General features: G+C 47.3%; 3 pseudogenes; 2 read left to right on the forward strand and 1 right to left on the reverse strand.

Annotated features, from left to right (window-relative positions):
* The first annotated feature begins 9452 nt into the window (after positions 1-9452).
* Positions 9453-10436, forward strand: LOC143881016 (subtilisin-like protease SBT3 pseudogene; annotated as a pseudogene).
* A 24-nt stretch (positions 10437-10460) lies between these two features.
* On the forward strand, positions 10461-11951 carry LOC143881014 (subtilisin-like protease SBT3 pseudogene; annotated as a pseudogene).
* A 5028-nt stretch (positions 11952-16979) lies between these two features.
* On the reverse strand, positions 16980-19724 carry LOC143881993 (subtilisin-like protease SBT3 pseudogene; annotated as a pseudogene).
* Positions 19725-20304: the final 580 nt, after the last annotated feature.

The following is a 20304-nucleotide window of genomic DNA, read 5'->3' on the forward strand; positions in this document are numbered from 1 at the left end:
CCTTGTGCAGGACTCAGCCCTCATAGCAGGACTCGTTCTTGACCACCTCACTTCTCGTTCACTCCGGTCTCTTAGGACTCAGCTCCCCTAGTCATCTAGCTCAGCTCTCACGTCGCTGCTGTACCTGTTACCGATTTTAGGTCTAACAGATTGGCGCCATCCGTGGGACCCCAGAACTAAAAGCTGTTCTTACGCATCTCACAAAAAATGGCAGGGCGCAAGAGCGCGCGGATACCTACTACACGGACTGATCAAGCCGTGCTACCTCGCAGAACTCGGAGCAAACGAGTCGCCTCGCTGGTGGTAGCAGCTTCTGCTACCGCCGAGCAGAGCCCTGCTCGCTCAGAACACCTAAATCCCCTGCCCACTCCGGAGCAAGTCCAAGCCCTTTTTCAGCAAATGACAGCTCTAGTGGGGCAGTACCAACAGCTGCTGCATGCGCCTCCCCAACCTCCTCCGGAAGCTCCACGACCTGCGCAGGAAAGGTCAAATATCCTCAGAGGAGAGTCGTCGCGCCATGGTGAGGACCGAACTCACCACTCCAGACAAATCCATCACCCCACGGCGAGGCACGCTCTGACAGAGCCTCATTGCCGTCAAAGGTCGCGGTCCCGCTCTGCACAGAGGCGCCGAGCTCACGAAGAGCATGCACCACAAATCAGGTCCCAGCCTCGTCGTAGGAGTCCGGAGAGTCAGTCCGGCTCCGCAGCAAGCCGATCTGTGGGAAGAATCAGGTCCCTGCACCGCAGAACGGATCCGCTACTGCAGAGAATGGAGGAAATGGACCACCGACTAGAGGAACTGGCGAAGGACCAGAGCCGACCCGCCTCCTGGGCGTTCTCAAGTAGGACGCCTTTCACTGATGATGTCCTAGGTGCCCCAGCACTCAGAGGGTTCAAAATGCCAGCCGTCCCACAGTACGACGGTACGACAGACCCCGTGGACCACTTGGAGACATTCAGAACAATGATGCTCCTCCACGGAGCTTCCGACGGCTTTCTTTGCAGAGCATTCCCTACGACGCTCACTAGCGCGGCAAGAGACTGGTACTCCAGGATCAAACCGAACTCCATCAACATCTTCGATGATTTCGGAGAGGATCTGGTCCGCCACTTCATGAGTAGCCGCAGGCCGAGGAAGACAACAGCATCCCTGATGGCCTTGCGGCAGGAGGATAATGAACCTCTCAAGGTGTTCGTCCGCCGATTCAACAGGGAGGCACTTCAAGTGCCAAATCTTGATCCCTCGGCAACTATGAATGCGCTCCTCGCGGGGGCCAGGTCTAATGATTTCCGTCGGGCTGTAGCTCGACAAAATCCGCACTCACTGGCAGATCTCATGACCGGGGCAGAGGAGTACATCACGGTGGAAGAGACACTGACAACTCTTAACTCAAATCGGAGGATAACCTCTGAGGAGAAAAATCCCGCCAAGCAGCGTAGGGAGGATAAACCTCCCAGAAGAGAGAAGTCTCCGCCTCCGCAAAGAAGAGAGGAAAACTTCACGCCTCTCAATACCTCCAGGAAACATATATTGGCTGCAATCAGCGAAGAGGAATTCGTGAAGTGGCCCGCTAGAATGTTCTCCAAAGGAAACCGTAGAGATCCATCAAAATACTGTCGGTTCCACAAGGACCACGGTCACGACACGGATGAGTGTTGGCAACTCAAAGAAGAAATTGAGCAGCTCATCAGCCGCGGATATTTGAAAAAGTATATCCGAACTGACGGCCGCAACACAGAGCGCAGAGGAAAAAGCCCCCAGGGCCGCAGCCCTCGCAGATCACAGCAGCCCCCTGCTCGGGACAAAACCCCTTAGCTGGCCATTGCACAGCCTGAGGCACCCCGGCCTCAGCCAAGGGGGGTCATTGGCACAATCATGGGTGGGCCTGCCGCTGGGGGCACATCCTCCGCTGCTCGCAAAGCATATGCGCGACGAGTTAACGTTGTGCACACAACCAGCAAAAAGACTAGAACGGAGAATGAGATCTCCTTCTCAGATGCAGATCTGGATAACCTTATCCTGCCCCACGACGATGCACTGGTTTTAACCATGCTCGTTGCCAACTGGGAGGTGAAGAAAATTCTCGTGGACAATGGGAGCTCAGCGGACATTCTATACTACCACGCCTTTGAGAAAATGATGATAGGCGACGACCGTTTGAAGGCGGCGAACTCAGACCTATTTGGCTTCTCCGGGGAGGTCGTGAAAGTAGTGGGGCAGATTGAGCTCCCCGTTCTTGTCGGAGACCCACCTCTTCAAGCATTCGCCATGGTCAACTTCCTAGTAGTAAGGGCCACTTCGGTCTATAATGCTATCCTAGGACGACCTGGGCAGAACCTGATTCGTGCAGTGGCTTCGGCTTATCACCAAAAGATGAAGTTCATAACCCCCAACGGCGTGGGAGAAGTTCGAGGAGATCAACCCCAATCCAAGGAGTGCTACGCGATGGCCCTCAAAGGCAAAAATGCAGTGGAATCACTGCCAATCGAACTACTCGATGTAAGGGACGAACTCAGGGTGACTGAACCCGCCGAAGACCTCCGCAAAATATTATCGGTAGTCGTACCGCCCGGCATGAGAGGTGATTTTGTAAATTAAGTTTATGTTAATATGAATAAATAATTCTTTTGCAGATTCAGATTTCCTCTTATATTTGGAAACCCAGTTCATAAAACTTGGGTACTTGTATCTGGAAACCCAGTTCGCTAAAACTTGGGTACTCACTGGAAACCCAGTTCTTAAACTCGGGTACTCACTGGAAACCCAGTTCTTAAACTTGGGTACTCACTGGAAACCCAGTTCTTAAACTCGGGTACTCACTGGAAACCCAGTTCTTAAACTTGGGTACTCACTGGAAACCCAGTTCTTAAACTTGGGTGCTTGTATCTGGAAACCCAGTTCGCTAAAACTCGGGTACTCATTACTTGGAAACCCAGTTCGCTAAAACTGGGTACTCGCTACTTGGTTCGCCACGGCTAGTCTTCACAAAGATCGGAAGCGCACTTCTAGTCAGAAACGGGCCTGGGCAGAAAACCAAACCCTTGCAAAAACCCAAGTTCAATAAACTTGGTCATTCCAACCAGACTGGATATAACGCGTTTCAACAAAACGACAAAAACCAGTCCGGTCCGAACCGGACTGGGCGCAAGACGACAAAAATCAGTCCGGCCCAAGCCGGACTGGATATGACGCGTTCTACAAAATGACAAAAACCAGTCCGGCCCAAGCGAGACTGGATATGACGCGTCTCGCTACACGACAAAATCCAGACTAATAAGCTCCAGACTGCTACAAAATCCGGACTGCTCCAAGCTCCGGACTGCTCCAAAAGCCGAACTGGATATAGCGCAAAGCGCTACAGAACAAAATCCAGTTCATTTCAATCCGAACTGGATATAGCGCAAAGCGCTACAGGACAAAATCCAGCTCATCTCAACTCCGGACTGGATTTCCGGACTCATTTCCAGCCGGACTGGCTCAACTCCGGACTGGATTTCCGGACTCATTTACAGCCGGACTCCGGACTCATCTCCAGCCGAACTGGATATGGCGCAAAGCGCTACAGGACAAAATCCAGTTCATCTTAATCCGAACTGGATATAGCGCAAAGCGCTACAGGACAAAATCCAGCTCATCTCAACTCCGGACTGGATTTCCGGACTCATTTCCAGCCGGACTGGCTCAACTCCGGACTGGATTTCCGGACTCATTTTCAGCCGGACTCCGGACTGGATCTCCGGACTCATCTCCAGCCGTACTGGATATGGCGCAAAGCGCTACAGGACAAAATCCATCTCATCTCAAGCCGACCAGGACTCGGTGAGATTCGCTACAAGACAAATTTCAATTTCGTCTTTTAGCTGATTGCGCTATATTCAGTTCATCTCAATCCGAACTGGATATAGCGTAAAGCGCTACAGGACAAAATCCAGCTCATCTCAAGCCGAACTGGATATGGCGCAAAGCGCTACAGGACAAAATCCAGCTCATCTCAAGCCGAACTGGATATTGCGCAAAGTGCTACAGGACAAAATCCAGTTCATCTCAAGCCAAACTGGATATGGCGCAAAGCGCTACAGGACAAAATCCAGTTCATCTCAAGCCGAACTGGATATGGCGCAAAGCGCTACAGGACAAAATCCAGTTCATCTCAAGCCGAACTGGATATAGCGCAAAGCACTACAGGACAAAAATCAGTCCGGTTGAAGCCGTACTCCGGACTGGAGCTCCGTACTCCGGACTGGATCTCCGTACTCCGGACTGGAGCTCCGTACTCCGGACTAGATCTCCGTACTCCGAACTGGATGACGCGTTCTACAAAATGACAAAAATCAGTCCGGTTGAAGCCGTACTCCGGACTGGAGCTCCGTACTCCGGACTCCGGACTGGATATGACGCGTTCTACAAAACGACAAAAATCAGTCCGGTTGAAGCCGTACTCCGGACTGGAGCTCCGTACTCCAAACTGGATCTCCGTACTCCGGACTGGATATGACGCGTTCTACAAAACGACAAAAATCAGTCCGGTTGAAGCCGTACTCCGGACTGGATCTCCGTACTCCGGACTGGAGCTCCGTACTCCGGACTGGATCTCCGTACTCCGGACTGGATATGACGCGTTCTACAAAACGACAAAAATCAGTCTGGTTGAAGCCGTACTCCGGACTGGATCTCCGTACTCCGGACTGGAGCTCCGTACTCCGTACTCCGGACTGGATATGACGCGTTCTACAAAACGACAAAAATCAGTCCGGTTGAAGACGTACTCCGGACTAGAGCTCCGTACTCCGGACTGGAGCTCCGTACTCCGGACTGGATCTCCGTACTCCGGACTGGAGCTCCGTACTCTGGACTGGATATGACGCGTTCTACAAAATGACAAAAATCAGTCCGGTTGAAGCCGTACTCCAGACTGGAGCTCCGTACTCCGGACTGAATCTCCGTACTCCGGACTGGAGCTCCGTACTCCGGACTGGATTTCCGTACTCCGAACTGGATGACTCGTTCTACAAAATGACAAAAATCAGTCCGGTTGAAGCCGTACTCCGGACTGGAGCTCCGTACTCCGGACTGGATATGACGCGTTCTACAAAACGACAAAAATCAGTCCGGTTGAAGCCGTACTCCGGACTGGAGCTCCGTACTCCGAACTGGATCTCCGTACTCCGGACTGGATATGACGCGTTCTACAAAACGACAAAAATCAGTCCGGTTGAAGCCGTACTCCGGACTGGATCTCCGTACTCCGGACTGGAGCTCCGTACTCCGGACTGGAGCTCCGTACTCCGTACTCCGGACTGGAAGCATTCTACAAAATGACAAAAATCAGTCCGGTTGAAGCCGTACTCCGGACTGGAGCTCCGTACTCCGTACTCCGGACTGGATATGACGCGTTCTACAAAATGACAAAAATCAGTCCGGTTGAAGCCGTACTCCGGACTGAAGCTCCGTACTCCAGCCTGGAGCTCCGTACTCCATACTCCGGACTGGATATGACGCGTTCTACAAAACGACAAAAATCAGTCTGGTTGAAGCCGTACTCCGGACTGGAGCTCCGTACTCCGTACTCCGGACTGGATATGACGCGTTCTACAAAACAACAAAAATCAGTCCGGTTGAAGCCGTACTCCGGACTAGAGCTCCGTACTCCGGACTGGAGCTCCGTACTCCGGACTGGATATGACGCGTTCTACAAAACGACAAAAATCAGTCCGGTTGAAGCCGTACTCCGGATTGGAGCTCCGTACTCCGAACTGGATCACCGTACTCCGGACTGGATATGACGCGTTCTACAAAACGACAAAAATCAGTCCGGTTGAAGCCGTACTCCGGACTGGAGCTCCGTACTCCGGACTGGAGCTCCGTACTCCGTACTCCGGACTGGAAGCGTTCTACAAAATGACAAAAATCAGTCCGGTTGAAGCCGTACTCCGGACTGGAGCTCCGTACTCCGTACTCCGGACTGGATATGACGCGTTCTACAAAATGACAAAAATCAGTCCGGTTGAAGCCGTACTCCGGACTGGAGCTCCGTACTCCAGCCTGGAGCTCCGTACTCCGTACTCCGGACTGGATATGACGCGTTCTACAAAACGACAAAAATCTGTCCGGTTGAAGCCGTACTCCGGACTGGAGCTCCGTACTCCGTACTCCGTACTCCGGACTGGATATGACGCGTTCTACAAAACAACAAAAATCAGTCCGGTTGAAGCCGTACTCCGGACTAGAGCTCCGTACTCCGGACTGGAGCTCCGTACTCCGGACTGGATCTCCGTACTTCGGACTGGAGCTCCGTACTCCGGACTGGATATGACGCGTTCTACAAAACGACAAAAATCAGTCTGGTTGAAGCCGTACTCCGGACTGGATCTCCGTACTCCGGACTGGAGCTCCGTACTCCGTACTCCGGACTGGACGCATTCTACAAAATGACAAAAATCAGTCCGGTTGAAGCCTTACTCCGGACTGGAGCTCCGTACTCTGGACTGGAGCTCCGTACTCCGTACTCCGGACGGGATATGACGCGTTCTACAAAATGACAAAAATCAGTCCGGTTGAAGCCGTACTCCGGACTGGAGCTCCGTACTCCGGCCTGGAGCTCCGTACTCCGGCCTCCGGACTGGATATGACGTGTTCTACAAAACGACAAAAATCAGTTCAGTTGAAGCCGTACTCCGGACTAGAGCTCCGTACTCCGTACTCCGGACTGGATATGACGCGTTCTACAAAACGACAAAAATCAGTCCGGTTGAAGCCGTTCTCCGGACTGGATCTCCGTACTCCGGACTGGATCTCCGTACTCCGGACTGGAGCTCCGTACTCAGGACTGGATCTCCGTACTCCGGACTGGATATGACGCGTTCTACAAAATGAGAAAAATCAGTCCAGTTGAAGCCGTACTCCGGACTGGATCTCCGTACTCCGGATTCAACTCCAGCCGGACTCCGGACTCCGGACTGGACCTCCGGACTCAACTCCAGCCGGACTCCGGACTGGACCTCCAGACTCAACTCCAGCCGGACTCCGGACTGGACTTCCAGACTCAACTCCAGCCGGACTCCGGACTGGACCTCCAGACTGAACCCTCCGATTCACTTCCACACAACACCTGTCCATCCAGATAAGCGATCAACCACACTTTCCCAAGTCACTCAATGACTTGGAAAACTGGGGGGCAACTGATGGGGTGTAAAAACTCCAGCCACTCACAGGCTGCCACCTGTCCCAGAGCAGGTGAACTCCAGCCACTCACAGGCTGCCACCTGTCCCAGAGTAGGTGAACTCCAGCCACTCACAGGCTGCCACCTGTCCTGGAGTAGGTGAACTCCAGCCTCTTACAGGCCGCCATCTGTCCTGGACACCTGTCCAGGACACCTCACCAGGTTTTCCCTATAAAAAGGGATTCAAAGCTCAAACCAAGGGGTAATGAAAAATCCCTTCTCTCCCTAAAAACTCTTAGACATCTTCCCTTCACTCCTGCTCATACTGACTTGAGTGTCGAAGGGCCTGTCCGGAGTAAAACCCGGTCTGGTCTTCTGACCTCGCTTGCCTTGTGCAGGACTCAGCCCTCATAGCAGGACTCGTTCTTGACCACCTCACTTCTCGTTCACTCCGGTCTCTTAGGACTCAGCTCCCCTAGTCATCTAGCTCAGCTCTCACGTCGCTGCTGTACCTGTTACCGATTTTAGGTCTAACAGGTAAATTCCAGATTCCTTAAGCCTCCATAAATTGAAGGCAAAACGAGTGAAAAGCCAGTTAATGCAATGCCATACGACCAAAACAACGTAAAAACAAATAACTTTGTCAAATTTTCGTGTACTTTTGGGAAGCTAATTTATTTTATGGGATTTGCTTAGCGACTTTCGCAGATGGCTTTTCACGACTGGCTGCTGCACTGAGAGCAGCCACCTCAGATGAATTAAACGAAACTACTCCTATGGATTCCCTGTTTGGTTGCCAATTTTGCATTGAACTTCAAGGAGACTCCATAATAAGTTTTTGACATAATTATTGTTTATCTGCAAATGTGGCATTCACATCCACTCCTTCTCACTTGCAAACCAAATTTTACAAAAAATAGAGAATTTTGGATGAAAAATCTTGGAAATTTTGCTTTCTCTCTCTTCTCTCTCCCTTTTCACTTTCAATATTAGTAATGACACCCCTACATTTTCCCCTACTCTCCGAGTTTATGCCACGCAACCAAACACTGCTATAATCTATTCCAATTCAACGAGAGGTAATTCTAGACAAATCCAATTCTTGTCTCCTCCCTTTTGACTTCTTATTTCACTACTCTCCGAGCTTATGCCGTGCATCCAAACATTTCGGAAAGCATCATTTCCCCATCAGCAAGTTTTCTTCTCGTTTAAAATTTTAACAAAATAATATTAATAGAAAATTCTCAATCGTATTGTCCCTAAGATTGTTGGGGGGTATTATAGAGAAGTCTAAGAGAAATTTTGATAATATTAACTACTATTAATCTAATAATAATAATAAATCAAAATTAATAAAGAAATTAATCAGATAATTACAGATATAGGCCCCGTTCGTTGGAGATTGTCCGATTGTGAGCCCTCAAACAGATTATTGGACGGGCTCAAATTTAATGTAATTTTGACTGCAATAATTGGATTGGGGGCTCCCAGTCTTTTGTCATGTTCTCAAACGAACAGGGCAATAGAAAGGATGTGATTGGATCAAAGCATGCATGCTCTCTAGAGATAACAATCCTATTGGTAGTTTAGGTGAAAGGAAACACCTTACGAACTAGTAATCACCTGTATGGCAAGAAAATCACAAAGGAAAATCAATTTTCAGGGGAAGAAGATGGTAATTTATTCTTAAATATTTTTTTAAAGAGATGAGAAGAAGAGAGCTTTTTTTGTTTTATTGTGTGCAGATAAAAAGGAGATTCTTAATAACAGTTGTTATGTAGACAGAAGATGATGACTTTTTAGGGACATAAGATTAGATGTTCTAATGGCATTTGTCCAGACCTATGGTTATAATCTGGACCCACAGATCCTATCACATACATGAGGCATAAGTGGGGCCCAATAAGTGTCTTTTAGGAAGGATAATAACATTTAGTCAAACTGTTGGTAATTTTCATTAGCAGTTACAGCCCTGGAAGGTCTATTGACAGCTAGCTTTGGCTCTGCAAGGTCTATTCAGTAACTGTTCTGTTAGTATTAGTCCATTCATTCAGACAATTAGTAGTTGTCATTGACCGTTTCCATTTAGTAAAGCTTTTTGGAACCCGGATGGTTAAACGGTATCTAAATTATCTCCAATTTAAGATGCCGGCCCTCCGGTTTCTTCCCTGCCATGGTGATTTTATGTCTTTATAACTCTTGTGTTGAAACCCTGATTGTTACGATGTAGAGAGTAAGCTATAAACGATGAACCAAGATTTAATTATCCATTTTTTGGCAGTATAAGACATGAAATCGTTGGATTTATTCACCAATAAGCATTGGAAATTACGTTCTCTTCTCACTCAATCCATGAATATCCAAACACAATCACCTCCTTTTACAATTCCTCTGAATCGATTTCATCAACAACCATTTGATCCATTAGCTCGGCAAGTTCATATATATGTGGTGCAGAATTCTCACCTCTCCTCACCCATTTTCATCTCACTAGTCATGGAAGACATCTCCTCTTCCATGGTCATATTCTTCCTTCTCCTTCTTTCTGGTTTTTCCATGTCGGTCTCAGAGCGCAGGCCTTACATCATCCACATGGACAAATCCACCATGCCAGCTCCCTTCGCCACCCACGAAAGTTGGTACCAATCAATGCTCTCATCCCTTTCAGATAGCATCCCCTCTACCCATCTCTACACTTACAACCATGTAGTTCATGGGTTTAGTGCTGTGTTGTCAACCTCCCAACTTGAACAACTGGAAAGAATGCCAGGTCATCTAGCCACATACCCAGAGTCCTATGGCAACCTCCACACAACTCACACCCCTCAGTTTCTAGGCTTGAGTGCCCACACCGGCTTATGGCCTGCATCCGGGTTTGGCGACGACATGATAATTGGGATCCTCGACACCGGAATCTGGCCGGAGAGTGAGAGTTTTAACGACCAAGGCATGCCGCCTGTGCCGGAAAGATGGAAAGGCGACTGCGAGACCGGTACAGAATTCAATTCTTCTAACTGCAATCGGAAACTCATCGGCGCTCGTTCGTTCACTAAGGGGCTGAAAGAAAGAGGAATTCCCATCAATCTAACTAGGGATTATGATTCTCCAAGGGACTACTTTGGACATGGGACTCACACATCATCAACTTCGGCTGGAAGCCCGGCCACCAATGTCGATTACTTTGGCTACGCAAAGGGCACAGCAGTTGGGATGGCACCTAAGGCCAGATTGGCAATGTACAAAGTCTTATTCTACACTGACACCTTCGAGTAGGCAGCAACCGATGTGTTGGCCGGAATGGACCAAGCAATTGCCGATGGGGTCGACCTCATGTCCTTGTCATTGGGGTTCCCACAAACTCCTTATTACAACAATGTAATTGCACTGGGAGCTTTCGCCGCTATGGAGAAAGGGATATTTGTAGCCTGTTCGGCGGGAAATAGTGGCCCTTATGCTTACTCCATCTTTAATGGTGCTCCATGGATCACAACAGTGGGTGCATCCACCATAGATAGAGATTATAAAGCTTCGATAACGCTCGGCAATGGCGTTACAACCATCCAAGGGAGATCAATTTACCCTGAAAACATCTTTATTTCCGGTGTCCCTATTTACTATGGACGGGGCAATTCTAGTAAGGAGAGATGTGATTCTTATTCTCTCGATCCAAAAGACGTAGCAGGGAAGATCGTCTTCTGCTCACTTGGGGATTTCGATTCACAGATATATGAAGTGAATAGAACTAGTGCCAAAGGAGCCATCTTTACTACTGATTATACAGATACCATGGATTCCATGTTTCCCTCTGTGTACTTCATGCCATTTGTGGAAGTAAGCGTGGAAGATGGGGAAATAGTGAAGAAGTACATAACAACAGAAGCAGCAAATTCAACTGTGGATATCAAATTTCTGATAACAGAGTTGGGTGCAAAACCAGCTCCACAAGTGGCCGAATTCTCTTCAAGAGGGCCCAATGCCATCAGCCCATTGATCCTAAAGCCAGATATTATAGCCCCCGGAGTTAATGTCTTGGCTGCCTGGGCGTCCAATCAACCCGCAGCACAACTCGGGTCCCAACTCTTGCTCTCTGATTATGTCCTAGAATCCGGAACTTCCATGTCGTCTCCACATGTTGTCGGCGTAGCGGCATTGCTACGAGCATTTCACCATGATTGGAGCACAGCCGCAATTCGCTCTGCCCTCATGACCACCGCAAGTGTAACAGATAATACACATGGACCCATCACCGATATGTTTACCGCGGCCCCTGCCACGCCTCTTGATTTCGGAGCAGGGCATATAAACTCAAACAAGGCCATGGACCCGGGCCTTGTGTATGATATAGAGTTGCAAGACTACATAGATTTTATCTGTGGACTCAACTATACAAGCCAACAGATAAGGGTCATCACTAGAATGTCCAATTACACTTGCACAAAGGCTAATCTGGATCTCAATTACCCTTCCTTCATCATCATCATCCTTAACAAGTCTGCCAACTCGTCCCAGGTTACGTTCAAGCGAACTTTAACGAATGTCGTGGATTCTTCGCCTATTTATCGTGCGGTTGTGACAGCACCAGCCGGGATGAAAGTCGTGGTGGAGCCACAGAGACTCTCTTTTGCTGGTTTAAAAGGCAAGCAAGAGTTTTCCATGAGCGTGGAGATAGACTTGGGAAAGGTTGGATCAGAGAGCAAATATATGAAAAATTATGGGTATCTAAGCTGGTATGAAGTTGGGGGTAAGCATGTGGTCAGGAGTCCAATAGTGTTTTTCTCTGAACCTTAAAAAGAATTTAGTATGCAAAGCTCAATAAGCCTAGGGTGAGAATTTTGAATAAGTTTCATTGTTTCTTAAGCAAATAAATACAGTGAGCTTTGAGCAATAAGCTGCTAATATTTTGACAATGGGATTTGGTGTCTCACACCTGGTATGTTAAAATATTGTGCTGATTTTAATGAGATTTACAATTGATAATGATTATGTCATATTTCCTTTTACCAGCCTCACCAAAAAAGAAGGTTTGTGGGTCCTATCAGTGCATGAAAGCTCAGATTTTACTCTGATAGGTATTTTTACTCCAATAAATCATGCATATAAAAGGGCTCTATTTGGCCATTCCATCCCATTTCAAAAAAAATCATGCATATAAAAATGTTACATGGCTTAAAATCATAAATTCATATGTATACTCATTTTCAGTAAAATAGATTGCAAAGTTTAAAGGTCTTAATGGATTCGAACCACCATCCTCTTGGGAAAATTGTCGCCAGACCTCATTTCCCAAACACTTTACCATTTAAGCTAAAGATCTACCTCTTGTCTGCATATGCACAATCAAATCACATAACAATGGGCTGATACAGTTCATATGAGCAATAAGATCACATGTGCTATGGACATTTTTGTTTCTAAAGTCATGACACAAGTCAATTTTGTTTCTAATAACACCACCAAAACGAGGTCATACGTAGAAAAGCATAAACAGATAGGTAATGGTGGAATGATGAGTTCGGCCCTCACCATGGTGTGATGACTCTCCCCTGTGGACGTCTGGCCTTCATTGGACAGATCGCGGAGCCTCTGGGGGAGGTTGAGGGGGCACTTGAAGTAGTTGCTGGTACTGCCCAACGAGGGCTGTCATCTGCTGAAATAGAGCTTGAACTTGCTCCGGGGTGGGCAAGGGATTTAGGTGTTCTGAGCGAGCCGGGCTCTGCTCTGCTGTAGCAGAAGCTGCTACTACTAGTGATGCAATTCGCTCGCTCCGGGTCCTGCGGGGTAGCGCGGTTTGGGTAGTCCGCGCCCGCGCAGTAGGCATACGCGTACTCTTGCGTCCTGCCATTTTTGTGAGTGGGATGTGTAAGGACAGCTTTTAGTTCTGCGGTCCCACGGATGGCGCCAATCTGTTAGACCTAAAATCGGTAACAGGTACAGCAGTGACGTAAGAGCTGAGCTGGATGACTAGGGGAGCTGAGTCCTGGGGGACCGGAGTGAACGGGGAGTGAGGTGGTCGAGAACGAGTCCTGCTATGAGGGCTAAGTCCTGCACAAGGCAAGCGAGGTCAGAAGACCAGACCGGGTTTTACTCCGGACAGGCCCTTCGACACTCAAGTCAGTATGAGCAGGAGTGAAGGGGAGATGTCTAAGAGTTTTTAGGGAGAGAAGGGATTTTTCATTACCCATTGGTCTGAGCTTTGATCCTCTATTTATAGGGAAAATCCGGTGAGGTGTGTCCAGGACAGGTGGCGGCCTGTGAGAGGCTGCAGCTCACCTACTCTGGGACAGGTGGCGGCCTGTGAGAGGCTGCAGCTCACCTACTCTGGGACAGGTGGCGGCTTGTGAGAGGCTGGTGTTTTCACACCCCATCAGTTGCCCCCCAGTTTTCCAAGTCATTAAGAGACTTGGGAAAGTGTGATTATCGATTCTCTTAATGGGTAGGCATTGTCTGGGAGTGAGTCAGAAAATTAAGTTCAGAGATCCAGTCCGGAGTCCGGCTGGAAGTTGAGTCCGGAGTCCGGCTGGAAGTCGAGTCCGGAGATCCAGTCCGGAGTCCGGCTGGAAGTTCCGGAGATCCAGTCCGGAGTCCGGCTGGAAGTTGAGTCCGGAGATCCAGTCCGGAGTCCGGCTGGAAGTCGAGTTCGGAGATCCAGTCCGGAGTCCGGCTGGAAGTTAAGTCCGGAGATCCAGTCCGGAGTCCGGCTGGAAGTTGAGTCCGGAGATCCAGTCCGGAGTCCGGCTTGAAGTTGAGTTCGGAGATCCAGTCCGGAGTCCGGCTGGAAGTTGAGTCCGGAGATCCAGTCCGGAGTCCGGCTGGAAGTTGAGTCCGGAGATCCAGTCCGGAGTCCGGCAGGAAGTTGAGTCCACCACTTGTCCCAGTGCAATTAATTTTCTGACTCACTCCCAGACAATGCCTACCCATTAAGAGAATCGATTAATCACACTTTCCCAAGTCTCTTAATGACTTGGAAAACTGAGGGGCAACTGATGGGGTGTGAAAACACCAGCCTCTCACAGGCCGCCACCTGTCCCAGAGTAGGTGAGCTGCAGCCTCTCACAGGCCGCCACCTGTCCCAGAGTAGGTGAGCTGCAGCCTCTCACAGGCCGCCACCTGTCCTGGACACACCTCACCGGATTTTCCCTATAAATAGAGGATCAAAGCTCAGACCAATGGGTAATGAAAAATCCCTTCTCTCCCTAAAAACTCTTAGACATCTCCCCTTCACTCCTGCTCATACTGACTTGAGTGTCGAAGGGCCTGTCCGGAGTAAAACCCGGTCTGGTCTTCTGACCTCGCTTGCCTTGTGCAGGACTCAGCCCTCATAGCAGGACTCGTTCTCGACCACCTCACTCCCCGTTCACTCCGGTCCCCCAGGACTCAGCTCCCCTAGTCATCCAGCTCAGCTCTTACGTCACTGCTGTACCTGTTACCGATTTTAGGTCTAACAGGTAAAATAACAAAGGAGAATGATTCATAGTCAAAGGCCCTGTTTGTTTTGGATTTTGAGAAACAATTGTGAGGCCAAAACTGATTCTTGGACTCAAAATTAAACTTAAAATTGAGTCCAAGAATCAGTGTTGAACTCACAATGCATCCAAAACAAACAGGGCCTAAACATATAACAACCCATTTTATCCTGTTCTATAATCAGGTACAGGCCCACTAAGGTTGAGTCAACATTATTTTCATTATTAGCATTGGTCATTGTTTACAGTTTAAGGGGACAAAAATATAATGTACTAAGGTAGAATAGTTTCAATATACAATATGTTTCCAACAACAGTAAGCAACAGATGGGCAGAACAAGATCAGCTTGGTTAAAGATAAGGAAGATTATTAAAATGATATACAATGTTCAAGGACTATGAAGTGAGTACTAATTTTAGAGAGTGAAACGAGAATGCAGATAAAGAATTAACTTACATGTCCAAACAATCAAAGTGGCTCTGCTTAAGCTTTGCACTGGTGACTAACATGTGTACTGAGAATGCCACTCCGCATGGGGCTGCTTGAAAATACAGCCTAATACATTTTTTTTATGTATGGATAGAACCTGGGAACAATGAAATCAAATGTAATGTTCATAACTCATAAGGTGAGGATCCAAAGTGGAAGAATGAAGTAAACAGAACCACTAAAAATAATCAAACATGTCTACATGTAATCCAATTAATAATTTGCTTAGCAAGCTAAATTGGCCAAATTACAAAGTCATACATAAAATAATCAAGAAATCCAACTAGTATAGTCCAATGGACGGTCAGATTAGAAATGGATTGTTTCCTCCCCCTATCCTATGATCCCGCTTGGCCCCACTGAATATTGGCAATTTTCAAGAAATCACCACTATCAGACGATCCTAAACACACATTCCTCCTGTGGATTGCCTTTCCTTCTTTCTTTTTTTCGGAAATGGCGGTGCTTTATTAATGAGAAAAAGCCCACAACTGAGTCAGTATTGTTCGTTGGATTTTGGGTCATGATTCATCTATAGCCGCACTCAATAGATTAACGGTTAGGATCGCCAAACAAGTGAGCCTCACATGTACTTCTGCATAAATTTCCTTGGGAAACACGTACCCGGCCACTTCCTGAACAATAGTTAGGCAATTGTTGCTGTTGGGGTCAAAATCGGTCTCCATCTGTGTGCTAATGCATGGCTCAGGGCCCACGGAAACCTGGTCGAATGGCAAAATAGGGTCCTCTGTTGATATCTAAGCCCTTGGCCAACAAGGAACCCAGAGACCACACGCCACCATGTCGCCCAATAAGCCGTTGTCTCGTAATCCAAGGGAGAGTGCAACGTCCCATCGCCAATCATGCCATCAACATGCAATGCTTTGGTAAAAACTCAGTGTTCATTTTGAGGTTTGCTTTTATTTCTACCATTCCGCTTCTTTTGTGCATGATCGGATCGGATTTGCATGACAAATTTCTTGGAGTCTTGTTTTTTATGTAATTGAGAGCTAGGGTGCGCAGTAATTTCTTTGTTGAATTTTATTTTGTGGTGGTTAGGTCGGGCATAATATTATTTGGGGCACAAATGCCATGATGAATCTTGGTCATTATAAATTATCCAGACATGATAGTTTTTTAATACCTTTTATATTTAATTAGCTTTTGTCTTATAGATGATACTTTTTGGAATGCAATGCATGTGGAGATTAGGTTATGTTATTAAATAAGAGCTTATTTGATGATGATACTGTTTAAAATACTAAACAAAGTTATACGGGGTATAAATTAGAGGATTCAAACAACCCGAATTTTGGGTAGTCATAAATAAGAGGTTTTGAGTTCGAAGAGAAGTAGGAAAAGGCTGAAAAACGAGTAAAAAAAAACTCCCTTCAAAATAAGATTTATTTTGTCCCTATCTTTAGCCACTTCTCACACTCTCTCCTTGCGCTCTCTCTCCACTTGCTAGGCTAATATTCCATGAAAAGAAAGGAAGTGTTATCGACACTACTGTATTTTGATGAGGGCACCCCTCACTTTATTAAAAGTACGGTATGGTCCGATCTGAATGTTAGAAAGTTGATCCTAACCCTCTTTAGATCAGAGGGTTAGGATCAACCTATGGAAATAATTTTTGGGGCGCAACCTATTTAGGCTGTGGTCCATCTAATTGACGGTTTGGATCATTCTATGGGGAGGGCCATACTGTACTTTTAATAAAGTGAGGAGTGCCCTCATCAAAATACAGTAGTGCTGATAACATTTCCCAAAAAAAATCGTGGTTGGCAAACATGGCCTAAATGAAAATTCCGGGTAATCTAATTGGAACTCCTGTTATCACGGATAGAAAGTGATGCCAAGAGGCCCAAGACAAAAACCTCTTTCTCAATCCTCATCATACACGGAAGAGTAGACGTTTGCAATTTCGTCTACATGCTACATTATTCAAAAGCATATAATTCAGTGTATTTTGTCACTATACTAGACTCCTGTCCCACCATCTATCCACATAATTTAAAAAGCTTTCTTGGAGGATGGCTTTTCTTATTCATGAAAAAGGACGAGAGAACATGCTTGGAAAGAGGAACAATTCCGTGTATAGTACCTACACCGAACATTCAGTATATACACCACAGTAATGTTTAGTGACTTGGTGGAGCACACTTACGACCCATGTACGTATATACTGATTGATATGTGTATAATACTGTATACACGAGAGGTCCAAGTCGTCCCTTACAATGGTTCTGAGCTGAGTGTAGTAGCCACTATTGGACTTCTTACTATGTATTTTCCTTCATCCTCAACCCAACTCAGGGAACCATGAACCACAATCTCTTTCATCTCTGTTTGCTTCTCCAATGCCAATGTGAAGTTGAGTTTCTCATTCTTCTCTTTGAAAGCTAGTGTGTTTGGAGAAATTTCTATCTTAAAACCTCTCATAGGGGTCACCTTAGCCCTATAAGTCGAAATTCCTTCTCCGACATTGGTCACAGTTCGTAAAAATGTTTGTACAACTCTATTCGAAGACGAATCATTCGCACCCACGAAGGCAATAAATGATGGATAATTAAGATCAAGAGATTGGTCCGAGCAATTGGAAGAACTCCTTGTAACCATTTGGATTTGATCCTTGGTAAAATTCATGGCACAAAGAAACCTATCATAGTCTTGTCCATCCGCCTCGTAGATTAGACCGGGGTACAATGCTTTGTTAGGGTCAATGTGACCCGATCCAACGGCTAGGGGGCTAGCGGGCCCCCCGTGATCGGTATCTTGGATGGAGACCAGAGTGTTATCCAATTGATACGCCGTGGTCATCATAGCCGATCGAAGGGCAGCCGGGCTCCAATCCGGGTGCGCAGCCTTAAGTAGGGCCGCTACTCCAGCCACATGAGGGCACGACATGGACGTCCCAGATATGATATTGAAATTGCTAAACTGCGGGGGCTCATCACCGCCGTCCAAAACCGAGATATTGGCTGCCCATGATGCTAATATTAAGGAACCTGGAGCCACAAGGTCAGGTTTCAAGATGGTAGGGGAGCTTGGAGATGGGCCTCTAGAGCTGTAGACAGGCACAGAAGGCGCTGGCTTTGTACCCATTACAGTTTGTGGAAATTTCAAACTTGCCTTTGGGTCAGAGCTTTCTTTCATGTACTGTAAGATTGTTTGGCCATCATGGGGTCTTATTATGGAAGCTGGAAATGAGAATTTTATGAAGAAATCTATGTAGGAAGTGTTGGATATGAAGAGGCCCCCAGCTACTCCTGAAGAGGCTACATTGTCTATTTGATTACTAAGAGTGCCATTGTATTCTTCACAAACAACAATCTTGTAACCAATTTCCTTAAGTTTCTGTGGAGTTTCACAAGCTTCCATGAAAACTAAGGGCAATTGTGTCAAGACGGCCACCGCCGAAGACGAATTAGTGATGTATAGAGACAATCCGGTGACAGAAACTCCATTGCCGAGAGTGACCATTCGGGTGAATTCGCGATCAATGGCACCCGCCCCGACAGTTAGCACCCAAGGTGTTCCATTGTGCAGGGTACCTAACCAGGGGCCCTCGTTCCCTGCGGAGCAAGTGACTAAAATACCCTTCTTCATGGCGGCATAGGAGGCTATGGCGATGGGATCTTCATAGAGGGAAGTGCCACTTCTGCCTAGGGATATGGATAATATGTCGACCCCATCGGAAATTGCGCCGTCAATCGCGGCAATAACATCTGATGTGTAGGCCCCCTCGTTCCAGAGGGCCTTATAGGCCGCCAGGCGTGCACGGGGCGCCATGCCTCGTGCAGTCCCAGGGGCGTAACCAAAATATGACGCCCCTTGGACATAATTGCCTGCGGCCGTAGATGCGGTGTGGGTCCCATGCCCATCGGTGTCCCGGGCAGAATTCATGGAGATTGACACATTGGGTTGGCTTGCTAAGAGCCCTTTGTTATAGAAGCGAGCTCCGACGAGCTTTTTGTTGCACATCGAAGAATTGAATTGGGTCCCTTGCTCGCATTCTCCTCGCCATCTTGGGGAGGTGTTGGTCATTCCGGTGTCATCGAAGCTCTCACTTTCCGGCCAAATTCCACTGTCAATTATCCCAATTATGACGTCTTGGCCGTAATCCGACACCGGCCAAATCCCGGTGAGGGGATTGAGGTGGAGGAAATCAGAAGTGTGGGTTGTGTCATGCTTGACGGGTGCATCAGGGTACGAAGCAACGAACCCATGAGATTGCTCAATTTCTAGTAGTTGAGAAGGGGAGAGAAGTGCACTAAAACCATGGATAACGTTATCATAAGCATAGATAAGGTTAGAGGCGGTGGTGGTGGTGGTGGTAGTCATGGTGGCGGCATACCAATCGTGGTGGCTTGAGAAGGTTTCCGGCATGAGCGATATGTCCATGTGGACTATGTATGCAGCCATTGTTGCAGAGGTGGAGCTAAGAAGGAAATTGGGGATGAAAAACCACACATAGAGGGCTAATTGAGCTGCCATTGATAGGGAGGAATGCATGATTTGTGATGAATGCCCACAACTTGGAAATATAAGGGAATGGGTGCGTAGGGTAGGGACACAGGCAAGTTGTTTGAACTTTGTCGAATTCTTTGTTTTTCTACATAGATGGGTAAGTCTTCCATTACTTCCTCCAAAGATTCGGCAAACGAATGCGGCCTAATTAGAGCCGTTCATTTTGGTGAGCCATACTATGTATGCATGGTGCAAATGGTCCCACTGTTTGCCATACTAGAGATGAGGTGTCTTGATTGGTCTTCTACTTCAAAAGACCCGACACACCCCCTTCAAACAAAGCAAATCAGTTGCATCATGCATGTGAAACGACAAATGGCCTATGATTACCATCTTATCCACATACAATTACTCTAGGCTTTGTTGAGAGGCATTCCTGTTCAAAAAACACAAGAGGAAATGATGTGACAAGAAGAAAAGAAAAGCTAAAGAAAGAGAAAAAATCGGAAAACCATGGCCTTTGGTTAGATAGAGAATTAGTACTCTCGATGTTGTGATGATGCTGAGGTCTCACCTATTTAGGTCTCAATACGAGAGTTTGGAGTTGGATGTTTCTTCAGGAGTTTATTGAGGTTTGGTTTGTGCCATCGGATTGATTTTCAAGTACATAGATATTTAACATTTGAGAAAAAAATGTTACTGGGCGTACATATTATTA

This window comes from Tasmannia lanceolata, unplaced genomic scaffold (genome assembly GCF_043159265.1).
Source record: "Tasmannia lanceolata isolate RefF3 unplaced genomic scaffold, GAP_Taslan_0.1 ptg000007l, whole genome shotgun sequence".
NCBI lineage: Eukaryota > Viridiplantae > Streptophyta > Magnoliopsida > Canellales > Winteraceae > Tasmannia > Tasmannia lanceolata.